The sequence below is a fragment of the Dermacentor andersoni genome, chromosome 1, assembly GCF_023375885.2.
Source record: "Dermacentor andersoni chromosome 1, qqDerAnde1_hic_scaffold, whole genome shotgun sequence".
Lineage (NCBI taxonomy): Eukaryota > Metazoa > Arthropoda > Arachnida > Ixodida > Ixodidae > Dermacentor > Dermacentor andersoni.
Window position 1 is genome coordinate 199,520,818 of NC_092814.1, and position 20,251 is coordinate 199,541,068.

The window sequence follows — 20,251 nt, forward strand, 5'->3', positions numbered from 1 at the left end:
ATCTGGTGCATGATGACATCGAAAGTAATAAATAAAAAGATACAGGAGGTCCCAGATGCATGATGTAAGGTGTATAGGGCTTATTGAAATTATTGAAAGAGCAAAAGGCAACATTACAGTGCCACGCATCGTTTTGAAGAACTCCAAACATGATGATATTGGTTAAATATACTTCATAAATTACATAACTATTAGTATTACCTAATTTACAACTCTAAACTTCTAGTCTGTAGCAAAGTAAGAAACCAACGAGTGACATTTTGCTCCGTTTTCTGCTCTTTTCGCTTAAACAAAAGTAGATGAGATAATTGATGCTTCTGAACCATGAACGAGAACAGCTTGTGCTGAACACCGCGACGATATTTCTTGCACAATTGCATGTGACGCCGATTCTTTCGCCAACTAAGCACTGATAAATAAGTCCAAATCACGCATATTGCGCCCGGGAAAGTATTTACAGAAATCGAAGGGCGTTGCCTAACTCTGCTTGGAGGCGCCAGACGTGCATTGAAGCATGCCACGCAACAAAAGCGCATTTCCAGCGCCGTTTACAGCCGTAGCTTACCGCGCAATGACAAGGGGACGGCGTTCATTAGCGACCACCGTGTTGTTCTGCGTTATTTAGAAGAAGCCATGCTGATGAACTAGTTGGTTTTCCCATTCTCTCTTCTCGAGGACGCTGTCTTTTTTTCGCTCCGTGTGACCGCGGTCGTGTGCATTTGATGGTTTATCTAGTAATAATATATAGCGAGCTTGCCGAACGGCCGAAGTGGGCGCTTCAGCTGACATGGCGAGTCTGCGGTGCCCCTGAAACAACGTTTCGGCGGCGGACCACAACTGGCACAGCTGATTTCATAAGTGCAAGCGTTTCTGCCAAGGTGGTCGTGTAGTTAGCAGCAAGTATACCTATCATCTATCTCCATTCTCGCACATAACTCGTGAGTCCAAACGATGCTCTCGTGGGGTGCGCCGACTGAAAAGTATTTCGAAGTCTTACTGATATATTGAGTACCTGTTTGCACCCGATATGTTTGAACCCTTTCGAGTCAAACCGGTAACCATTATTATTTTTTTCGGCTCAGGCTCGGTTCGGGTTCAGGCACGCTCTAAGAATATACGTTCGGGTTCAGTACCGGCTACAATTTCGGTTCGGGTACAGTTTTCGGTTCGGGTTGGGCTTCATTTCGACTCCCTGTTGCTAACACTGCGTAATTTGAGGCCGGAACTCTCCTTCCGTTGTGGCTATGGCGTTCTGTGGCTGAGCTCGAGGCCGCGGCTCCAACTTCCAGCCTCGGCAGCCGCATTCCGATGGAGGCCGGTCGAAAACGCTCGTGTAGGGCGATTTCGGTGCACGTAAAAAAAGAAAAAAAAAAGCTGTCGAAATTAATCCGGAGGCTTTCACTACGGAGTCTCTAACAGCGTCTACGTTGCTTTGGGACGCTAAGTCTCATCGATCATTTGCATAATATTACTGCGAAAGCAGTCAAGTGCTCGAGACTGAGTTTGCCTTGTCCGTCCGTGGATTCATTCCGTCACGCCGATGATGATCGTTGTCGTCATCGACGTCATTTCGTTAGGCCGCTTCCTCATCCTGAGCTCCTCCGTCGCCTTAGGAAGAAGGAAAATAAAAATTTGCCGATAATTGATGAAACCAGCAACGTATTAGTGTGCATACGCCGAGATATTCCACACTACCGCCATGTCCTCCAGCCCCATAACACGAACCACTACATTTGCTTGACGTTAACGCTTAAAGGGCGGGTCTTCTCGATACTCGGCGGCTACATTCCACCCAGAGATCACATTGATTTCTCGTACCAGAGTTGCACAGCTCCCCATATTATTGTGGGCGACTTCAATGCTCATCACCCCCAATGGGGAAGTACAGTAATGAATGACCGAGGCAAAGCCTTGTCCGAGATTATGCACTCACCGGATTTCGTCAATATTAACGATGGCTCTCCTACGTTTCTGCGTGGCACGTCCTATAGTAGCTGCTTGGACCTGACGTTTGTTTCCTCACGACTACAATCTTCTATTAGCTGGTTCAGTGATGTGGAAACACATGGCAGTGATCACATACCAACGTATATCTGCGTAAAGTGGTTCGCACCTACCACTTCGTCTCATGTGCGGTGCACAGACTGGCCCACTTTTAAGACATTCGTGGAGAATTCCTGTGCGAATCTCGAGTCACCGACCCAAATAGAAGCCTTGATCACGTCCGCCCTCGGTGAGGCCACGCGGAACATATGTGCATCTACACCGGGGTCTCCTATCGACGTGGAATTCGAGAGGTTGCGCGCAGCCGACGGCGCGCTGAAAGGAAATATAGAAGGACGAAATCCACGTAGGATCTCGCCCTTTGTCGCCGAGCTCAACGACAAATAAAGCGCCATCTCGAGAAATTAGGAAGGAAGCGCTGGAGAAAGTTCTGCTCATCACTGGATCCTCGCAAGCGGCTGTCACGTATTTGGCATGTAGTCAGGAGCCTACGTTTTCCCCCACAAGAAAGGTACCCTTTCAGTGCTCTGGCCCTTTTACCAACGCCGCAATGATGTAGAAGTAGCGGACGACTTCTGCAAAATGGTTGTGGGCACAACTCAACCAGCCTCAATCCAATTCGAAGTTTTTGCGCCACCTTCCTCAAGTGACCGCTACGACTTGCTCTTTACGATGCCCGAATTAGAGGCTGCTCTTGCGTCGTGTCGGCATTCATCTGCTCCTGGCCCTGACGGGATCTCGTACTCGTCTCTCTCTCACCTTGGCAGGGCTGGTCGCACTGCGCTGCTCAATTATTACAACGGCACATGGGTCTCCGGTATTGTTCCGCAGCAGTGGAAGATCAGCCGCCTGGTTGCTCTCTTGAAGCCTGGAAAGACTCCTTATGAGCTTACCTCATACCGCCCAGTTACATTAGCCAGCTGTGTTGGAAAAGTTATGGAACGAATGGTCCTGGCGAGGCTCGAATGGTTTCTGGAAAGAAATTATCTTTATCCGAACATGATGACCGGTTTTCGGCGGGGTCGTTCTTCAATTGACAGCGTCATCGACCTCGTTAAGACAGTGGAACATGAAAAACGTCAACGCCGACTCGTCGCCGCTGTTTTCTTAGATATCAAAGGGGCCTACGACAACATCCTTCATGAAGCCATTCTCGATGCCCTAGATGACTTGGGTATTGGCGGCCGGCTCTACCTGTGGATTGTGAGCTACCTCAGCGGCCGTTTCGTTTACATGTCCACGCCTGACGGAGAGACTAACCGTCATCAGGTATGCCGTGGAGTTCCTCAGGGAGGAGTTCTCAGCCCAACATTATTCAATGTGGCACTGATTGGCCTGGTGAGCGAACTTCCACCTCACATCCACATCAGTGCATATGCAGTTGACATCTGCATCTGGGCTTCTGGTACAACACGCCCACAACTACGTGCGAAATCACAACGGGCTGTGTCATCTACTTCACGATACATACGGCGTCAGGGTTTGCGCTTAGCTGCCGAAAAATGTGCTGTGGTTGCATTCACGCGCAAATGCGTCTGCCGCTACCCGATCTCCATTAACGGTGTCATAATACCTTATGTCTCCCACCACAGATTCTTGGGCATTATCATCGACCGCGGTTTGTCATGGACGAGGCATGTTAATATGTTGAAGCAAAAACTCAATCTGTTTTGCCATGTTCTTCGCTTCGCAACAGGCATGAAATGGGGCCCCACGGAAGGCTCATTACTAAGACTTTATCAGTCTCTTTTCGTATGCTACATTCGATACAGCCTTCCGATACTCTCAAACTTGAGCATTTCCTGCTTACGGACATTAGAGAGCGTCCAAGTGCAGGCACTCAAAATATGCCTCGGGTTGTCACGGCGTGCCTCCAACAAAGGCACAATTGAGGAAGCCCACGTATGCCCATTATCGATATACCTTTCCCACGAACCACTTCGTGTGTATTTACGCTTACTGACCCGACACCATTGCCATCCATTGACGTCGGTTCTACATGAGCGGCCGGACAGCAGTTTCACAAGCGCACTCCGCTGCCATCTACCCCACATAACATCAGGCTATGCCCTTCCATATCACCCTGTCAAACCACCATGGGTGATGGTTCAACCTTCCGTATGCGTACATGTCCCCGGCATACTAAAGAAATCATTGGTTCCCGTCAGTGGACTACAACAACTTGCTCTCGCGTACATCTGGTCAGAATACCAGACATATGTTCATGTTTACACAGACGGCTCCGCGTCACCAAAGGCATCGACAGCAGCTGTGGTGATACCGGCCCAACAGATGACTCGAGGTTTCGTACAAGACCATAATTCTACATCAACCGCTGCAGAGCTTGTGGCTATTCGGGAAGCGATTCGCCACATCTGCGGGGAAAGACCTCAAGAGTGGTGCATTTTCACGGACTCAAAACCCGCGCTGCAAATTTTGGGATGCTTCCTGCGCCACACCGCATATCAGGTTCTGGCACTGCAGATCACCGAGCTACTTTCATGCGCTCAAGAAAAACACCACCGCATAGTGTTCCAATGGATCCCGGGACACTGTGGGCTCAACGGTAATGAGATGGCCGATGCTGCAGCAAGGCGCGCCCTCAGCAATGGCCTGCGAACTGTAGTGCCATTCTCCAGACCGGACATCACTTGCCTCCTGTCGGAATTAATGAGGAGTGCGACGAGAAGATACTGGGCCCAGCCAGACGCTCGTCACGTCCGCCTTAAAAGGCTGGATCCCGATATGAAATTTCCTATTCTGCGTGGAATTCCACGCCCTCATACATGCCTGATACACAGACTGCGATTAAGCGTCGCCTTCACGCGCAAATATTTGCACATTATTGGACGGACAGACTCCCCGGACTGTTCAGTGTGTGGCGCTGTAGAGACTATAGAACATGTGCTCGTGGTGTGCCCTGAGTATGCGCGCGAAAGACTGACAATGGCAGATACATTGAGACATTTACACAATGGACCACTGTCGGAGGACCTCTTGCTAGGCGCATGGCCACAGAGTTGGCAGACGACAGAGACAATGCGTGCACTTTCACGTTTCCTAGGTGACACGGGCCTGGACTCACGCCAGTGATACCAGTTGTGTAATATGTCCTTCACCTCGTTCTTCCCATTATCATCCCCCATTGTGACCCTTTTTCTTGCCCTCTTCCCCTTCCCTTACGTAGAGTAGCAGGCCAGATGCTCCATTATCCGGCCGACCTCTCTACATTTTCCAATCATTAAAATACTTCTTCTTCTTCCTTGCCGATAATTGCTACCATTGCGGTTCGAACTCATGTCACTGCCGCAATGTGCACTTCGGAGTCGGACGCGCAAATCACTGCGATATTGTGCTTTATTTTTTTTTTAATACATAGAAAAAAACTGATCAGGTAAGTGCGCACATGCGTCCAACATGTGTATCCAGTCCGGGGGAAGTTCCTGCACTGTCGCGCAAGTGGTTTCAAGTTTACAATGTCGTGAAAAAAATCATCATCATCATCATCATCATCATCATCATCCTGGCTACGCCCACTGCAGAGCAAAGGCCTCTCCGATACTTCTCCAACTACCCCAGCCATGTGCTAATTGTGGCCATGTTGTCCCTGTACTTCTTAATGTCATCCGCCCACCTAACTTTCTGCCGCCCCCTGCCACGCTTCCCTTCTCTTGGAATCCAGTCCGTAACCCTTAATGACCATCAGCTATCTTCCCTCCTCATTACATGCCCTGCCCATGCCCCATTTCTCTTTCTTGATTTCAACTAAGATGTCATTAACTCACGTTTGTTCCCTCACCCAATCTGCTCTCTTCGTATCCCCCCTTAACGTTGCACCCATCATTCTTCTTTCCATAGCTCGTTGCGTCGTCATCAACTTAAGTAGAACCCTTTTCGTGAGCCTGCAGGTTTCTGACCCGTACGTGAGTATTGGTAAAGCACAGCTCTTATACACTTTTCTCTTGAGGGATAATGGCAACCTGCTGTTCATGATCTCAGAATGCCTGCCAAACGCCCCCCAGCCCATTCTTATTCTTCTGATTATTTCAGTCTTATGATCCGGATCCGCGGTCACTACCTGTCCTAAGTAGATGTATTCCCTTACCAATTCCAGTGCCTCGCTACCTATCGTAAACTGCTGTTCTCTTCCGAGACTGTTAAACATTACTTTAGTCTTCTGCAGATTAATTTTTAGACCCACCCTTCTGCTTTGCCTCTCCAAGTCAGTGAGCATGCATTGCAATTGGTCCCCTGAGTTACTAAGCAGGGCAATATCGTCAGCGAATCGCAAGTTAATAAGGTATTCTCTATTAACTCTTATCCCCAATTCTTCCCAATCCAGGTCTCTGAATATCTCCTGTAAATACGCTGTGAATAGCATTGGAGAGATCGTATCTCCCTGCCTGACGCCTTTCTTTATTGGGATTTTGTTGCTTTGTTTATGGAGGACTATGGTTGCGCTGGAGCCGCTATAGATATCTTTCAGTATTTTTGCATACGGCTCGTCTACACCCTGATTCCATAAAGCCTCCATGACTGCTGAGATTTCGACTGAATCAAACGCTTTCTCGTAATCAATGAAAGCTATATATAAGGATTGGTTATATTCCGCACATTTCTCTATCACCTGATTGATAGTGTGGATATGGTCTATTGCTGAGTGTGAATATGGTCTATTGTTGAGTAGCCTTTACGAAATCCTGCCTGGTCCTTTGGTTGACAGAAGTCTAAGGTGTTCCTGATTCTATCTCCGATTACCTTAGTAAATACTTTGTAGGGAACAGACAGTAACCTGATCGCTCTATAATTTTTCAAATCTTTGGCGTCCCCTTTCTTATGGATTAAGATTATGTTGGCGTTCTTCCAAGATTCCGGTACGCTCGAGGTCATGAGGCATTGCGTATACAAGGTGGACAGTGTTTTTTAGAACAATCTGCCCACCATCCTTCAACAAATCTGCTGTTACCTGATCCTCCCCAGCTGCCTCCCCCTTTGCATAGATCCCAAGGCTTTCTTTACTTCTTCCGGCGTTACTTGTGGGATGTCAAATTCCTCTAGACTATTCCCTCTTCCATTATCGTCGTGGGTGCCACTGGTACTGTATAAATCTCTATAGAACTCGTCAGCCACTTGAACTATCTCATCCATATTAGTAATGATATTGCCGCCGTTGTCTCTTAACGCATACACCTGATTCTTGCCTATTGATAGTTTCTTCTTCACTGCTTTTAGGCTTCCTCCGTTCCTGAAAGCATGTTCAGTTCTATCCATTTTATACTTCCTTATGTCAGCTGTCTTACGTGTTGATTAACTTGGAAAGTTCTGCCAGTTCTATTCCAGCTGTAGGGTTAGAGGCTTTCATTTCTTAATCAGAGCTTTCGTCTCCTGCGATAGCTTACTGGTATCCTGTCTAACGAAGTTACCACCCACTTTTATTGCTCACTCCTTAATGATGCCCATAAGATTGTCGTTCATTGCTACAACACTAAGGTCCTCTTCCTGAGTTAAAGCCGAATACCTGTTCTGTAGCTTGATCCGGAATTCCTCTATTTTCCCTCTTACCGCTAACTCATTGATCGGCTTCTTGTTGTACCAGTTTCTTCCGTTCCCTCCTCAAGTCTAGGCTAATTCGAGTTCTTACCATCATATAGTCACTGCAACACACCTTGCCGAGCACGTCCACATCTTGTATGATGCCAGGGTTAGCGCATAGTATGAAGTCTATTTCATTTCTAGTCTCGCCATTCGGGCTGCTCCTTGTCCAATTTTGGCTATCCCGCTTGCGGAAGAAAGTATTAATTATCCGCATATTATTCCGTTCTGCAAACTCTACTAATAACTCTCCCCTGCTATTCCTAGACCCTATGCCATATTCCCCCACTGACTCGTCTCCAGCCTGCTTCTTGCCTACCTTGGCATTGAAGTCGCCCATCAGTATAGTGTATTTTGTTTTGACTTTACCCATCGCACATTCCACGTCTTCATAGAAGCTTTCGACTTCCTGGTCATCATGACTGGATGTAAGGGCGTAGACCTGTACGACCTTCAGGTCTACGCCCCTACATTCGTCGTATCCGTCATATGGAGGAATATTCATCGAGAGAAATGCGAGATAACTTTGGCCTCGTATATGCTGAATCGTGCATTCGATGAACGCATTGTACAAAATGGATTTCCCCTGGATTACTATTTATTCGCACTATAAATTTAATCTTAAAGAGCTTGACAGACTTTAGCGACTCCTCCGGATCGGAACTCCTTTACCGCGACCGCACTTACTTGCCCGAATTCCTCCGGTGTCCGCCCCAAACTTTGCGCAAAATAGTATAATTATGTGCAAACTTCCTCAAGCGATATGCAACGATGACAACGAAGACGACGTATATATATAGTTGATTGTTTTATTACCTACACGCACACACACACACACACTCCAGCACTAACAGGTTTCCACTCAGAACTTGGCCTCGCATATCTTGTCAGCCTTGTTGAGATCCGCCAGGTAGTCTTCCTGCGAAAAAAAGAAAGAAACGCCCACTCAGACACCCCAAAAAAAGACCAATGTATAGCACGCGCCGCACTACACATATAGCTTCGTTTATACGAACTCGAAGCGCGCGGGTCGAGTCAGAAGTCGAGCTAACCCAGCCCGACCCGAGCGCATTTCCCGCATCTTTCATGCATCATCGACCAGACTTCGTTTACATGAACGGGTTAGCCCAATTGGATCAACGCCGCTCGACGGCGTTTTTTTTTTCTTACTTCGCACTTTCATTTCAACACCAGTACACAGTGTGCATAGAGACAGTACAGGAGGAATGTGTTGGGGCGAAGGGCCGGGTTTGATAGCGATGACTGAAATCATTGTGCAGTCCGTGCACTTCATTTCTTCGGGAATACGAAATACATACACTGGCGCAGTTAGTTCGGCTGACATCTGGTAATCGGTTATTTATCCCACATTTCCTCTCCCTTTTTTTTTTCTTCCTAGAATGTTTATCATTCTTAAGGAGAGTTAACGTCACGGAATGTGTATTGCTCACAGTCCGTGTGGCTTACGGCTCTCGACGTAAATGAAGAGAATGAAATGACGCACATTATGCCTCTTGGCAACCAGAAAAAAAAAAGAAAGAAAATAAATGACGCGAAGTTGGTTTGGCGGCATCGACCTGCCATACAAAGCTTTCTTTTTTTTCTACTACATTACTCGCACATTTATCTACATTGGCGCAAATACCTATACTTATGTACTACATATGAGCAAGAAGGATCAGAGGAACGAACCGAGCGCTCAATTTTTTTTTTAAGTAGCATCGATACGAAGCCAATAGACAACGAAGACAAAGAAAATATAGTACATACTAACTGATTCTTGATAACTTTTAACTATCAATGGTCGATAAATTTTCAGTGATCCTTATACATAAAAATTTTAGTAAAGGAAAAGCGAGATGAAAATGGTAGAAAAGACAGCTTGTCGCCGGGGGGAGTTGAACCCACAATTTCCGAAGACGCGTGCAAAGATCCACCAATTGAGCAATGGCGGTGGTTATCCCTTTCTCCACTTTCTTAGGTATTTATGTGCATATATTAAACCCATAGTCTTGTTAGCCAGCGCCGCTGACGTCCATAGCGGTGGATAACATCCCATCAATCGCTGACGTCGCGTAAGAGAGAGAGAGAGAGAGAGAGAGGGAAGGAAGGGAGGTTAAGCTATAGACTCAGTTCACTTTCGCCCACTACACGTGGGAAGGAGATGGGGGTAGGAAAGAGGGAAAGAGAAGGACGCGAGTGTAGGTCATTCACGTGAAGAGAAGGCAGCTGGCTAATAAATCCTCGTGTGTCTACGAGTGTGCGTGCGTGAGTGCGCATGCCAAAAGAAAGAAAATCTCTTACCGTCCAGACATAGCGCATGATCTCCTCCTGCAAAAGAAGGAAAAGGGTTGCATCTATAACGGGTGAACGAATACTGGGACCAAAAGCGCCAGGATAGGGCGGGTACCAATTACTGTGTCTGCCTTATGCAGGCGCTTTAAATCACGAACTCCGAGAACGTGTCTGCAAATAAGGTGATTTGCTGCTGATTGTAGTTTGTCCAAATACGCAGGATTAAATTCGCAAGGTATTGCAGCGAACTCGAATAGCCGTAGTACGGAATCAAATTAAACGTTCGTGCGTTGCAGTAGGGTACACGGGTCTTTTCAGGAGTGAATTTACGTAACCAGCATGTTAGACCACTACCAGCGGACAACGATCCTCACTTTGTGATGTTTAATTATAAGCTCACTTGGTGATCGCGACCACATGCGCAAAACCACATACCCCGAGAGGTTTGAGGTAGCGGCATGTTGCAGCGTATCCAGCTTTTACGATCGAGCCTTGTGGACATATTGTTCAATAACGAAAAGTACTCAAAATAATATACCGTGTAGGTAGCGCGCAAAATAAGTGAGGATAAAATGAGAAGGGGCTCGTTTCTCTGCACTTCTGCATCTCCTTTCGTCCTTGTTTGTCGTTCGCTACACTTGCATCGATTCGTGCTCATTAATACCTATACCTGGCCAAACCTCTATCACAAACAAATATTGCTTGCTGTGTACGCCTTATTTACTCCCTCGCTCATTGATTTAAGCGATAATTAAGGTGAAATAAATGAAAAAAGAAACTGAAATAGAAATAGCTCCACTTACAAAGTCTGTTCCCGACTTGCAAGCGCTTCGGACAAAGCCGGCACCCTTCTCGGGCAGCCTTCCCAGGTAGCTAGCGATCTGTAAGTATACAAAACAGAAACACGAGTTTCATCGACTGGTATATACTCAGAAATATGGGGAATAGAGAATCACTAGTGAAAGCAAACAATAAGGTGTGGACAGAATGGAAAACGTTTTGGACATTCTCGCTTGGCTCAATCTTTATTTTGCTACGCGCTAAGCAGTATGAAGTATAAGTGCGTAGAAAAAAAAAAAAAAGTGGCGAGGCGCAAGAACAGCGAAGCGTGGCTGTCAGCGCCCCGGAAAGGCGAGAATTCTCGAAGCACTGTGGGTACTTGCAGTAGACCTACAGCACCGAAGACGCGACACCTGTGCACCTGGAGGCGTGAACACGAAAGGAAAGGGCTCTGCACAACTCTGATGTTCATGGAGTCCGGTATTCGAGCGCAGATAAATTAATTACCGCCGCAGTGACTGCGAGTCTCGCACGTAAATTTAGGGTGGACAGTTAATAGGTCCACACTTGGTACCAGTTTAATTTAGGAAGAAACGTGACAGAGGAAAGACAAAAAAAATCATATTTTTTCCATAAATATTGCGCTCAGTTCGAAGACCAAGTGCTTATAAATAAAATTTTAGTGCAAGGCATCATTGCGCGCTAGAAAGAGAAGTTGAGACAGACTATACAGTACGAAACAACAACAAAGAGAGAGAGAGAGAGAGAGAGAGAAAGAGAGAGATAAGCGCATGTATACATAGTTATAAACAAATCGTAAGCACACCCGACATCACTACGGAATATTTGTTTTTGACGCTAAGGCGTATACGTATAACGCGCGCTGCTTAACAGCATAGGTGGTTGGTTCTCCACGAGGCAGTGCATGCATCGGTGCGAAAATAATGTGTATGCACAATCGCCAGCAAAAGTTAAAGACCCGTTCGTAGAGGCCCGAAATGTATTTTTTTTATTCACAGAGTAGCCATGCAGGGGGAAATAAAGTAGTACAGCTTATATGAATATGTGCGCCTGCGCGGCCTGTGTAGTGCATGAATTGAGACAATGCCAGGTTGCGCGGCCTGCGCTAGAAGAAATATAAAATGTTCGCCATCGTGGTCTTTTGCTCGTGACTGTAAGTGCATTCTGTGGCTGACCATCGTCCGCGCTGCTATCAAAAAAAAAAAAAAAAGGTAACGTCGCAATACAGATATTCCCTGTTAAATATACGACACGATATCTCTTGATAGCAAACTGAATATTCTGGCATATACTATGTATGCATGACCGAATAAAATTTGGGCCGCTCGTCTATCTTGATTGTGTGTGCTTATTTCTCCGAAAGGTAAGCCTGGCGACGGGAACACACTTTTCAAGGTTCTCTCGAGGTCTCGACCCCGGTTTCTTTCACGCCTATGCAGCTGTCCTTAATGATCGCCTTGCACGGCTGACAGCTGCGCAAACCACCACCACCCACAATTATACGTGCGCCGACTCAACAGCGCCACTCCGGCAGACGTTGCGTGTGCAGTAGCGGCTTGACTGCCTGCCTGCACCATGCAATAGTTCTGACGGCGTTAGACACTGGCTTTCCACCCTTCCTTTTCCTTTCCTCTTCTTTGCTTCTTTTCCTGACGCCCCACTCTTGGCGCGATACTGGTTAACGGCACTACGCGTTCTCGCACGCAGGTGCCTTACGCAATCCATCTTTTCGTTGGCGGCACTTGTTTCGCTTTCGCATCCGTTTCACACGTTCATTGATTACTCATGCCAGGCGTTTACCGAGCACGTTTAACGACTTTTAAAGGCTGCGCTGTCCAAGTTGTTTATTGCGCGGAAGTAAACCATACGAGATGTTCTCGTTAAGCGGTCCATGCGTCATCATTATCATCATCAGCCTGGCTGCGCCCACTCCAGGGCAAAGGCCTCTCTCATACGTCTTCAACTACCCCGGCCATGTACTAATTGTGGCCATGTTGTCCCTGCAAACTTCTTAATCTCATCCGCCCACCTAACTTTCTGCCGCCTTCTGCTACGCTTCCCTTCTCTTGGAATCCAGTCCGTAATCCTTAATGACCATCGGTTATCTTCCCTCCTCATTACATGCCCTGCCCATGCGCATTTCATTTTCTTGATTTCAACTAAGATGTCCTTACCCCGCGTTTATTCCCTCACCCACTCTGCTCTTTTCTTATCCCTTAACGTTACACCCATCATTCTTCTTTCCATAGCTCGTTGCGTCGTCCTCAATTTAAGTAGAACCCTTTTCGTAAGCCTCCAGGTTTCTGCCCCGTACGTAATTAAGTACTGGTAATACACAGCTGTTATACACTTTTCTCTTGAGTGATAATGACAACCTGCTGTTCATGATCTGACAATGCCTGCCAAACGCACCCCAGCCCATTCTTATTCTTCTGATTATTTCAGTCTCATGATCCGGATCCGCGGTCACCACCTGCCCTACTAGACGTATTCCTTTATCGCTTCCAGTGCCTCGCTACCTATCGTAAACTGCTGTTCTCTTCCGAGACTGTTAAACATTACTTTAGTTTTCTGCAGAATAATTTTAGACCCACCCTTCTGCTTTGCCTGTCCAGGTCAGTGAGCATGAATTGGAATTGGTCCCCTGAGTTACTAAGCAAGGTAATATCATCAGCGAATCGCAAGTTACTAAGGTATTTTCCATCAACTCTTATCCCCAATTCTTCCCAATCCAGGTCTCTGAATACCTCCTGTAAACACGCTTTGAATAGCATTGGAGAGATCGTATCTCCCTGCCTGACACCTTTCTTTATTGGGATTTTGTTGCCTTCTTTATGGAGGAGGACTACGGTGGCTGTGGAGCCGCTATAGATATCTTTCAGTATTTTTACATATGGTTCGTTTACACCCTGATTCCGTAATGCCTGCATGACTGTTGAGGTTTCGACTGAATGAAACGCTTTCTCGTAATCAATGAAAGCTATTTATAAGGGTTGCTTATATTCTGCACATTTCTCTATTACCTGATTGATAGTGTGAATATGGTCTATTGTTGAGTAGCTTTTACGAAATCCTGCCTGGTCCTTTGGTTCACAGAAGTCTAAGGTGTCCTGATTCTGTTTCTGATTACCTTAATAAATACTTTGTAGGCAATGGACACTAAGCTGATCGGTCTATAATTTTTCATGTCATTGGCGTCCCCTTTCTTATGGATCATGATTATTTTGGCGTTCTTCCAAGATTCCGGTACGCTCGACGTCATGAGGCATTGCGTATACAGGGTGGCCAGTTTCTCTAGAACAATCTGCCCACCATCCTTCAACAAATATGCTGTTACCTGATCCTCCCCAGCTGCCTTCCCCCTTTGCGTAGCTCGCAAGGCTTTCTTTACTTCTTCCGGCGTTACTTATGGGATGTCAAATTCCTCTAGACTATTCCCTATTTCATTATCTTCGTGGGTGACACTGGTACTGCATAAATCTCTATAGAACTCCTCAACCACTTGAACTATCTTATCCATATTAGTAATGATATTGCCGGCTTTGTCTCTTAACGCATACATCTGATTCTTGCCTATTCCTAGTTTCTTCTTCACTGCTTTTAGGCTTCTTCCGTTCCTGAGAGCATGCTCAATTGTATCCATATTATACTTCTTTATGTCAGCAGTCTTACGCTTTTGATTAACTTAGAAAATTCTGCCAGTTCTATTCTAGCTGTAGGGTTAGAGGCTTTCACACATTGGCGTTTCTTGATCAGATCTTTCGTCTCCTGCGATAGCTTACTGGCGTCCTGTCTAATGGAGTTACGACCGACTTCTATTACACACTCCTTAATGATGCCCATAAGATTGTCGTTCATTGCTTCAACACTAAGGTCCTCTTCCTAAGTTAAAGCTGAATACCTGTTCTGTAGCTTGATCCGGAATTCCTCAATTTTCCCTCTTACCGCTAATTCATTGATCGCCTTCTTATGTACCAGTTTCCTCCGTTCCCTACTCAGGTCTAGGCTAATTCGAGATCTTACCATCCTATGGTCACTGCAGCGCACCTTGCCGCAAGTCCACATCTTGTATGATGCCAGGGTTAGCGCAGAGTATGAAGTCTATATCATTTCTAGTCTCGCCATTCGGGCTCCTCCAGATCCACTTTCGGTTATCCCACTTGCGGAACAAGGTATTCGTCATCCGCAAATTATTCAGTTCTGCAAACTCTACTAATAACCCTCCTCTGCTATTCCTAGAACCTATGCCATATTCCCCCACTGACTTGTCTCCAGCCTGCTTCTTGCCTAACCTGGCATTGAAGTCGCCCATCAGTATAGTGTATTTTGTTCTGACTTTACCCATCGCCCATTCCACGTCTTCATAGAAGCTTTCGACTTCCTGGTCACCATGACTGGATGTAGGCGCGTAGACCAATACGACCTTCAATTTGTACCTCTTATTAAGTTTCACAACAAGATCTGCCACCCTCTCGTTAATGCTATAGAATTCCTTTATGTTACCAGCTATATCCTTATTAATCAGGAATACGACTCCTAGTTCTCGTCTCTCCGCTAAGCCCCGGTAGCACAGGACTGGCCCGCTTTTTAGCACTGTATATGCTTCATTTGTCCTCCTAACCTCACTGAGCCCTATTATATCCCATTTAATGCCCGCTAGTTCATCCAATAGCACTGCTAGACTCGCCTCACCAGATAATGTTCTAGCGTTAAACGTTGCCAGGTTCAGATTCCAATGGCAGCCTGTCCGGATCCAGAGATTCTTAGCACCCTCTGCTGCGTCACAGGTCTGACCGCCGCCGTGGTCAGTTGCTTCGCAGCTGCTGGGGACTGAGGGCCGAGGTTTGATTGTTGTATTCGTGTAGGAGGTTGTGGCTAAGCGCTGCACCAGGGTTACCAATCCTGCTCTGGTGAGAGAGTGCGTTACTGGTTCTGGTCACCGGGATCAGGCCGCACTCCAGGCCTGTTTATGCAATTTTATCAATACGCGGATTTTTTTTTAATCCGGTGGAAAATTGCATGACACCGAGATTCGAACCACGGTCCTCTTGCACACGAGGTCCGTGCGTGTGTGGAGGCTATGTGGCCTAACGTCTTTGAGGGGGTAAATGAAATGCTATGCGCAGGGCCACTCCAAATTTTTTTTTCTTTTTTTGTCCGTTGAAAAAAAAGAAAAATTGAAAAAATTTCTTTGGAAGGAAATTTTGTTGAATTAAAAGGGTTTCAGAGAGAGAGAGAGAGAGAGAGAGAAAGAGTTCCACACCAACGGCCTGCATTGTGGCAGCTGACTGTAAATTCGCTACACACAAGGTTGAATTGAATTGAATTCCGGGGTTTTACGTGCCAAAACCACGAATTGATTAGGGGCCTGTCGTAGTGGAGGATTCCGAATTAATTTTTACCACTAGGGGATATCTAACGTGCCTCCAAATTCACAGAACGCGGCTGTTTTTGCCTTTCGCCCCGATCTAAATGCGGCCGCCACGGCCGGGATCTGGCCCCGCGACCTTGTGCTTAGCAGCGCAGCACTATAGCCGCTAAGCCAACGCGACGGTTTATACGCAAGGTTACGAGACAGTTCTTTCCAGGAGGATGAAGAGTAGAAGTGATTGAAGATGGTCGAACAATGACCAGCATCAGCCTGGATACAACCTTTCGACAGGGGGATTGTCTTGGTCGGGGCTCTGAAGACAAGATAAGCTTTGACAAAGCGCTTATCCTTTATATGACGATAGAAAATTTCATTCAGTATCAACCTGTTGGGGTCTCTTTCAAACCCCCTTGCTAGGAGTCGGCCAGTATCTCTTGGGACCTGACCGCTGCCTGAGCTTGAGTGACGATCGCTCGTTGAGCTTCTAGGTCTGAGCTGCGGATCAGAGCCTCCAAAATGTCTGTTGTGTGTGTGCCGTCTGATATTTATGGGCACGTCCATAGCATATGGACCGTGCTTGCCAGGTTTTCACAATGTTTGCATTTAGCTTCAAATTGGCCTGGGTAGAGTTTACTAAGTAGTAGCAGATTTGGGTAGGTTCCAACCTGTAATTTGCGCCTGATCGAGTCTTGGTTTTTGGTGAGTTTGCAATCCGCATCTGGGTATCCCTTCCTAATTAATCTATAGTATTGTGTGACTTCTCGGTAGGTGATCGTCCTATCCTTTCCTGATTATATGTGTTCTGTGGAAGGGGGGTTTGAGCCCACCCGGAAAGTAAGTCCTCGGGTGAGCTCGTTTGATCCTTCATTACCCCTGAGATCCTGGTGTGCCGGCGTCCAGATAAGTAATACTTGATGCTCCATTGGGTTGTTTGTGAGGATTATGACTGCCTCAGTTGAGGTACGGCCTCTGTTAAAATTTTTTTATGGTGCTTTTGGAGTCGCAGATCATTACTTTGGTATTTTTGGAAATATCTATCCAGCGCTATCGCTACTTCTTCCGCCGTTGTGACCGACCTATTCCTGACCGTGCAGCATGCGCGTCTGGTCACGTTCTCGTCGGATGCGCCCGCAATCTTGTGTCTCCTGCGATGATATTCCGCAGTGTCAGTGTAGAATATATCGGACCATTCTCCGTATTTCCTCTGTAGTGCTTCAGCCGTGGCCTGTCTGCTTTCCTCATGAAGCGCTGGGTTCATGTTCTTGGGAAGGGGGATGGAGGCAGTCGGAAATTGTTTCTGATATTTCTATCCTCTTGCGGGTCGGCTGTGTCTTCACAGTTGATCCCAAGTTTGTTCAGGATATGTCTGCCCTTCTTGATTGAAAGTAAGTCTTTAGTGTTGCGGCATGCTGGCCACCTCGATCAACTCCTCTATGGTGTTGGAGCCGCCTAGTTTCGTGAGCTTGTTCGTTGGTGCACATATTGGAAGTCCTAGGGCTGTTTTGGCTCTTTTTCTAACGAGCACGTATAGCTACTCTTTTTTTGTCCTTGGTCAGCTTTAAATATGGTAGTCTATACGTGGTTCTGCTGATCACGAACACTTGCGCAAGCCTGTGGAGTAGGCTTCTTTCATCTCCGAGTTCTTGTTTGCAATTCTGCGAATAATTCTATATTTCTGCAATGAGTGTATGTTGTGCACGGCAGTCTAGTCGAGTTATCGTCTCGTTATTTCTGCCGCTGGCTTGAAGCCATAGGCCCAGTATGCGGATGGTGTACACTCTGCGGATTTCCTCTCCGCCTGCACTAATTCGGATAGCCGACTTCCGGTCTTCCATCCGTGACCCTGGCGTGTGGAGGCCGAAGAGTTCAGAATTTTCCGCCGAACATCTCAGGTCCTTGTCCGACAGATAGCCTTCAATGTCGTTCACTGCCTTTTGTAGGGCTTCCTCTATTTGGCCGTCGTTGCCTGTGGCTATCCAGGTGGTCACGTCGTCCGCATATATGCTGTGAGTTATGTTTTCTATTTTCTCGAGGCGTTCAGGGAGTCCTATCATGGCGATGTTCAAGAGAATGGGTGATAGGACTGACCCTTGTGGGGTTCCTTTGTTTCCAAAGCTGAAGCCGTCGAGTGAGTTTTGCCCAATTGTGATATTTGCTTTCCTGTCCAGGAGAAAGTTCTTGATGTAGTTGTACATCTTCTCCCCCATGTTAAGGTTTTGGAGGTTGTTTAAGATATAGCAGAGTGTTTGACGTTGTCGAAGGCCTTCGCAACGACAAGTCCAGCGATCACTCTGGTATCCTTTGTCTTGTTTTCCAAAATTTCGTGTTTAAGTTGGAGCATAATGTCGCATGTTGACAAGTGTGGACGGAAGCCTATCATGGTGTTTGGATAGAGCTCGTGATCGTCCATGTATTTGTTCAGTCTTATTTGAACGACATGTTCCTTGAGCTTTCCTAGGCATGATGTGAGAGAGATAGGCCTCAGGTTTTCGAGGTTTAATTTATTACCCGTTTTTGGGATAAGGGTGATCTTAGCAAGCTTCCATTCTTCGGGAACAGAGACTGTGTCCCACCATTTCTGCATATACGTTGCGAGATTCATTACCGACCTATCACTTAGGTTTCTGAGCATGTTATTGTTCACTCTGTCTGGTCCAGCTGCCGAGCCTGTTTTGAGTCGATTGATTCCAGCCCTGATCTCGACTAGCGTAATTGAGGTGTCCAGGGCTGAGTTTCTAAGGCCCTAGCTGATAGTGCGCGAGAGGCTCCGTTTTCGTTTCTCCAATGTAGTGTTCTTTGAGGTTCTCAAGGAGTTCTTCCGTACCTTCGCATTGGTTCACGAGTCGTTCCAATTGCTGGCTGTCAGCTGCTTCACTACCTTCCGGGTTTATCAGGTGTCGCAGTAGCAGCCAGGTTTTAGCTACCCTAATCTTCCCATCCATCTGGTTGCCAATGGTCTCCCAGTTATACTTCGTGATATTAAGCGCATGTTCCTTTATGTCTCTGTTGAGTAGGGCGAGCTTTTTCCGTAGCGATCTGTCCAATTTGAAACGTTTGATTGCGTCTTCCAATTGTTTCTTTTTCGCTTCCAGAGATTCAGTAGGCGCCTATCGACAACCTCTATCTACTCTTTGTTTGGAATCTCTTCGGTTGCATCTTCTGCGTCTTGTAGGAGATCCTTGGCCCAGGACCTTATATCTGAAATCCCATTCGGCTCACTTCTGTTTTGTCGGAAAGCGTCCCAGTTCGTGATTCTGTGTTTTCGCTTCCTATGTCTAGAGAGTAGGGGAGCTATGCTGGCTCCAACGACACTCCTGGTTCGACCACTGTTGCTCTATGCAAGCCGCGCATCTTCCTGGGAACTTCTACCTTGCTTTGATGCACATTTTAAGGACCATGTGCACGTCATATGCATTAGACAATTTAATTCGTTTTAATTATATATCCGCATCTTTCTGTAAAATTTAGGTTTGCTTCTTTGCTGCGTATGAATATGCACTTGGAGCAGAACTCTAGATTTTTTTTTGTTGGTCACTTTATACACCAATCAATGATTTATTTTAATGCCCGTTAGCGTCAGCCATCACACCAGGGTGCTATACTAGAGTTGTATGCACCGTCTGCTTGCGCAGTATTTTTGTCCCATGAAGCTCAAGAGCAGCCCTCCCCGAATAAGAACGGAGGGCCAACGCACCCCGCTATTCTTAAACATTGGCTTGACGGTTTCGAGCCCATAATGAAAACCTTCTACAGTTAACAAAAAGGTCTGCGTGCAAACGAAATTTCCAAATTAAGGTTTATGAAAGCTAGTGCGCTGGCTGTACCTACCTCAGGATTCACGTTCTGCTGTAGGCACTCGAGCGCCGGGATCACCTTATCCTCCGGCAGTCCTGCGAGCGAGTGTTCAAGCTGGTGCTCAACGAGGCAATGAACACTTACAGTACGAGGTGCACTCAAGTTCCAAGATCTCCTACTTGTTCTCCTGGGAATATATATAGATAACTTCTATAGCCTGCCTTAAAATACGAGGTTCCCTAGTTCAGCTTCGGTTAGCCAAATATAATGCCGTATGATGACGTATAGAAATACCGTCCTGTGTCTCGCGGCAGTAGTGTTCAAAACAGAGGCAGCACCTCCACTACAGTGTTCCAAGAGCATGTAGTGTGTCAGGCACTGTTGACACGCGGT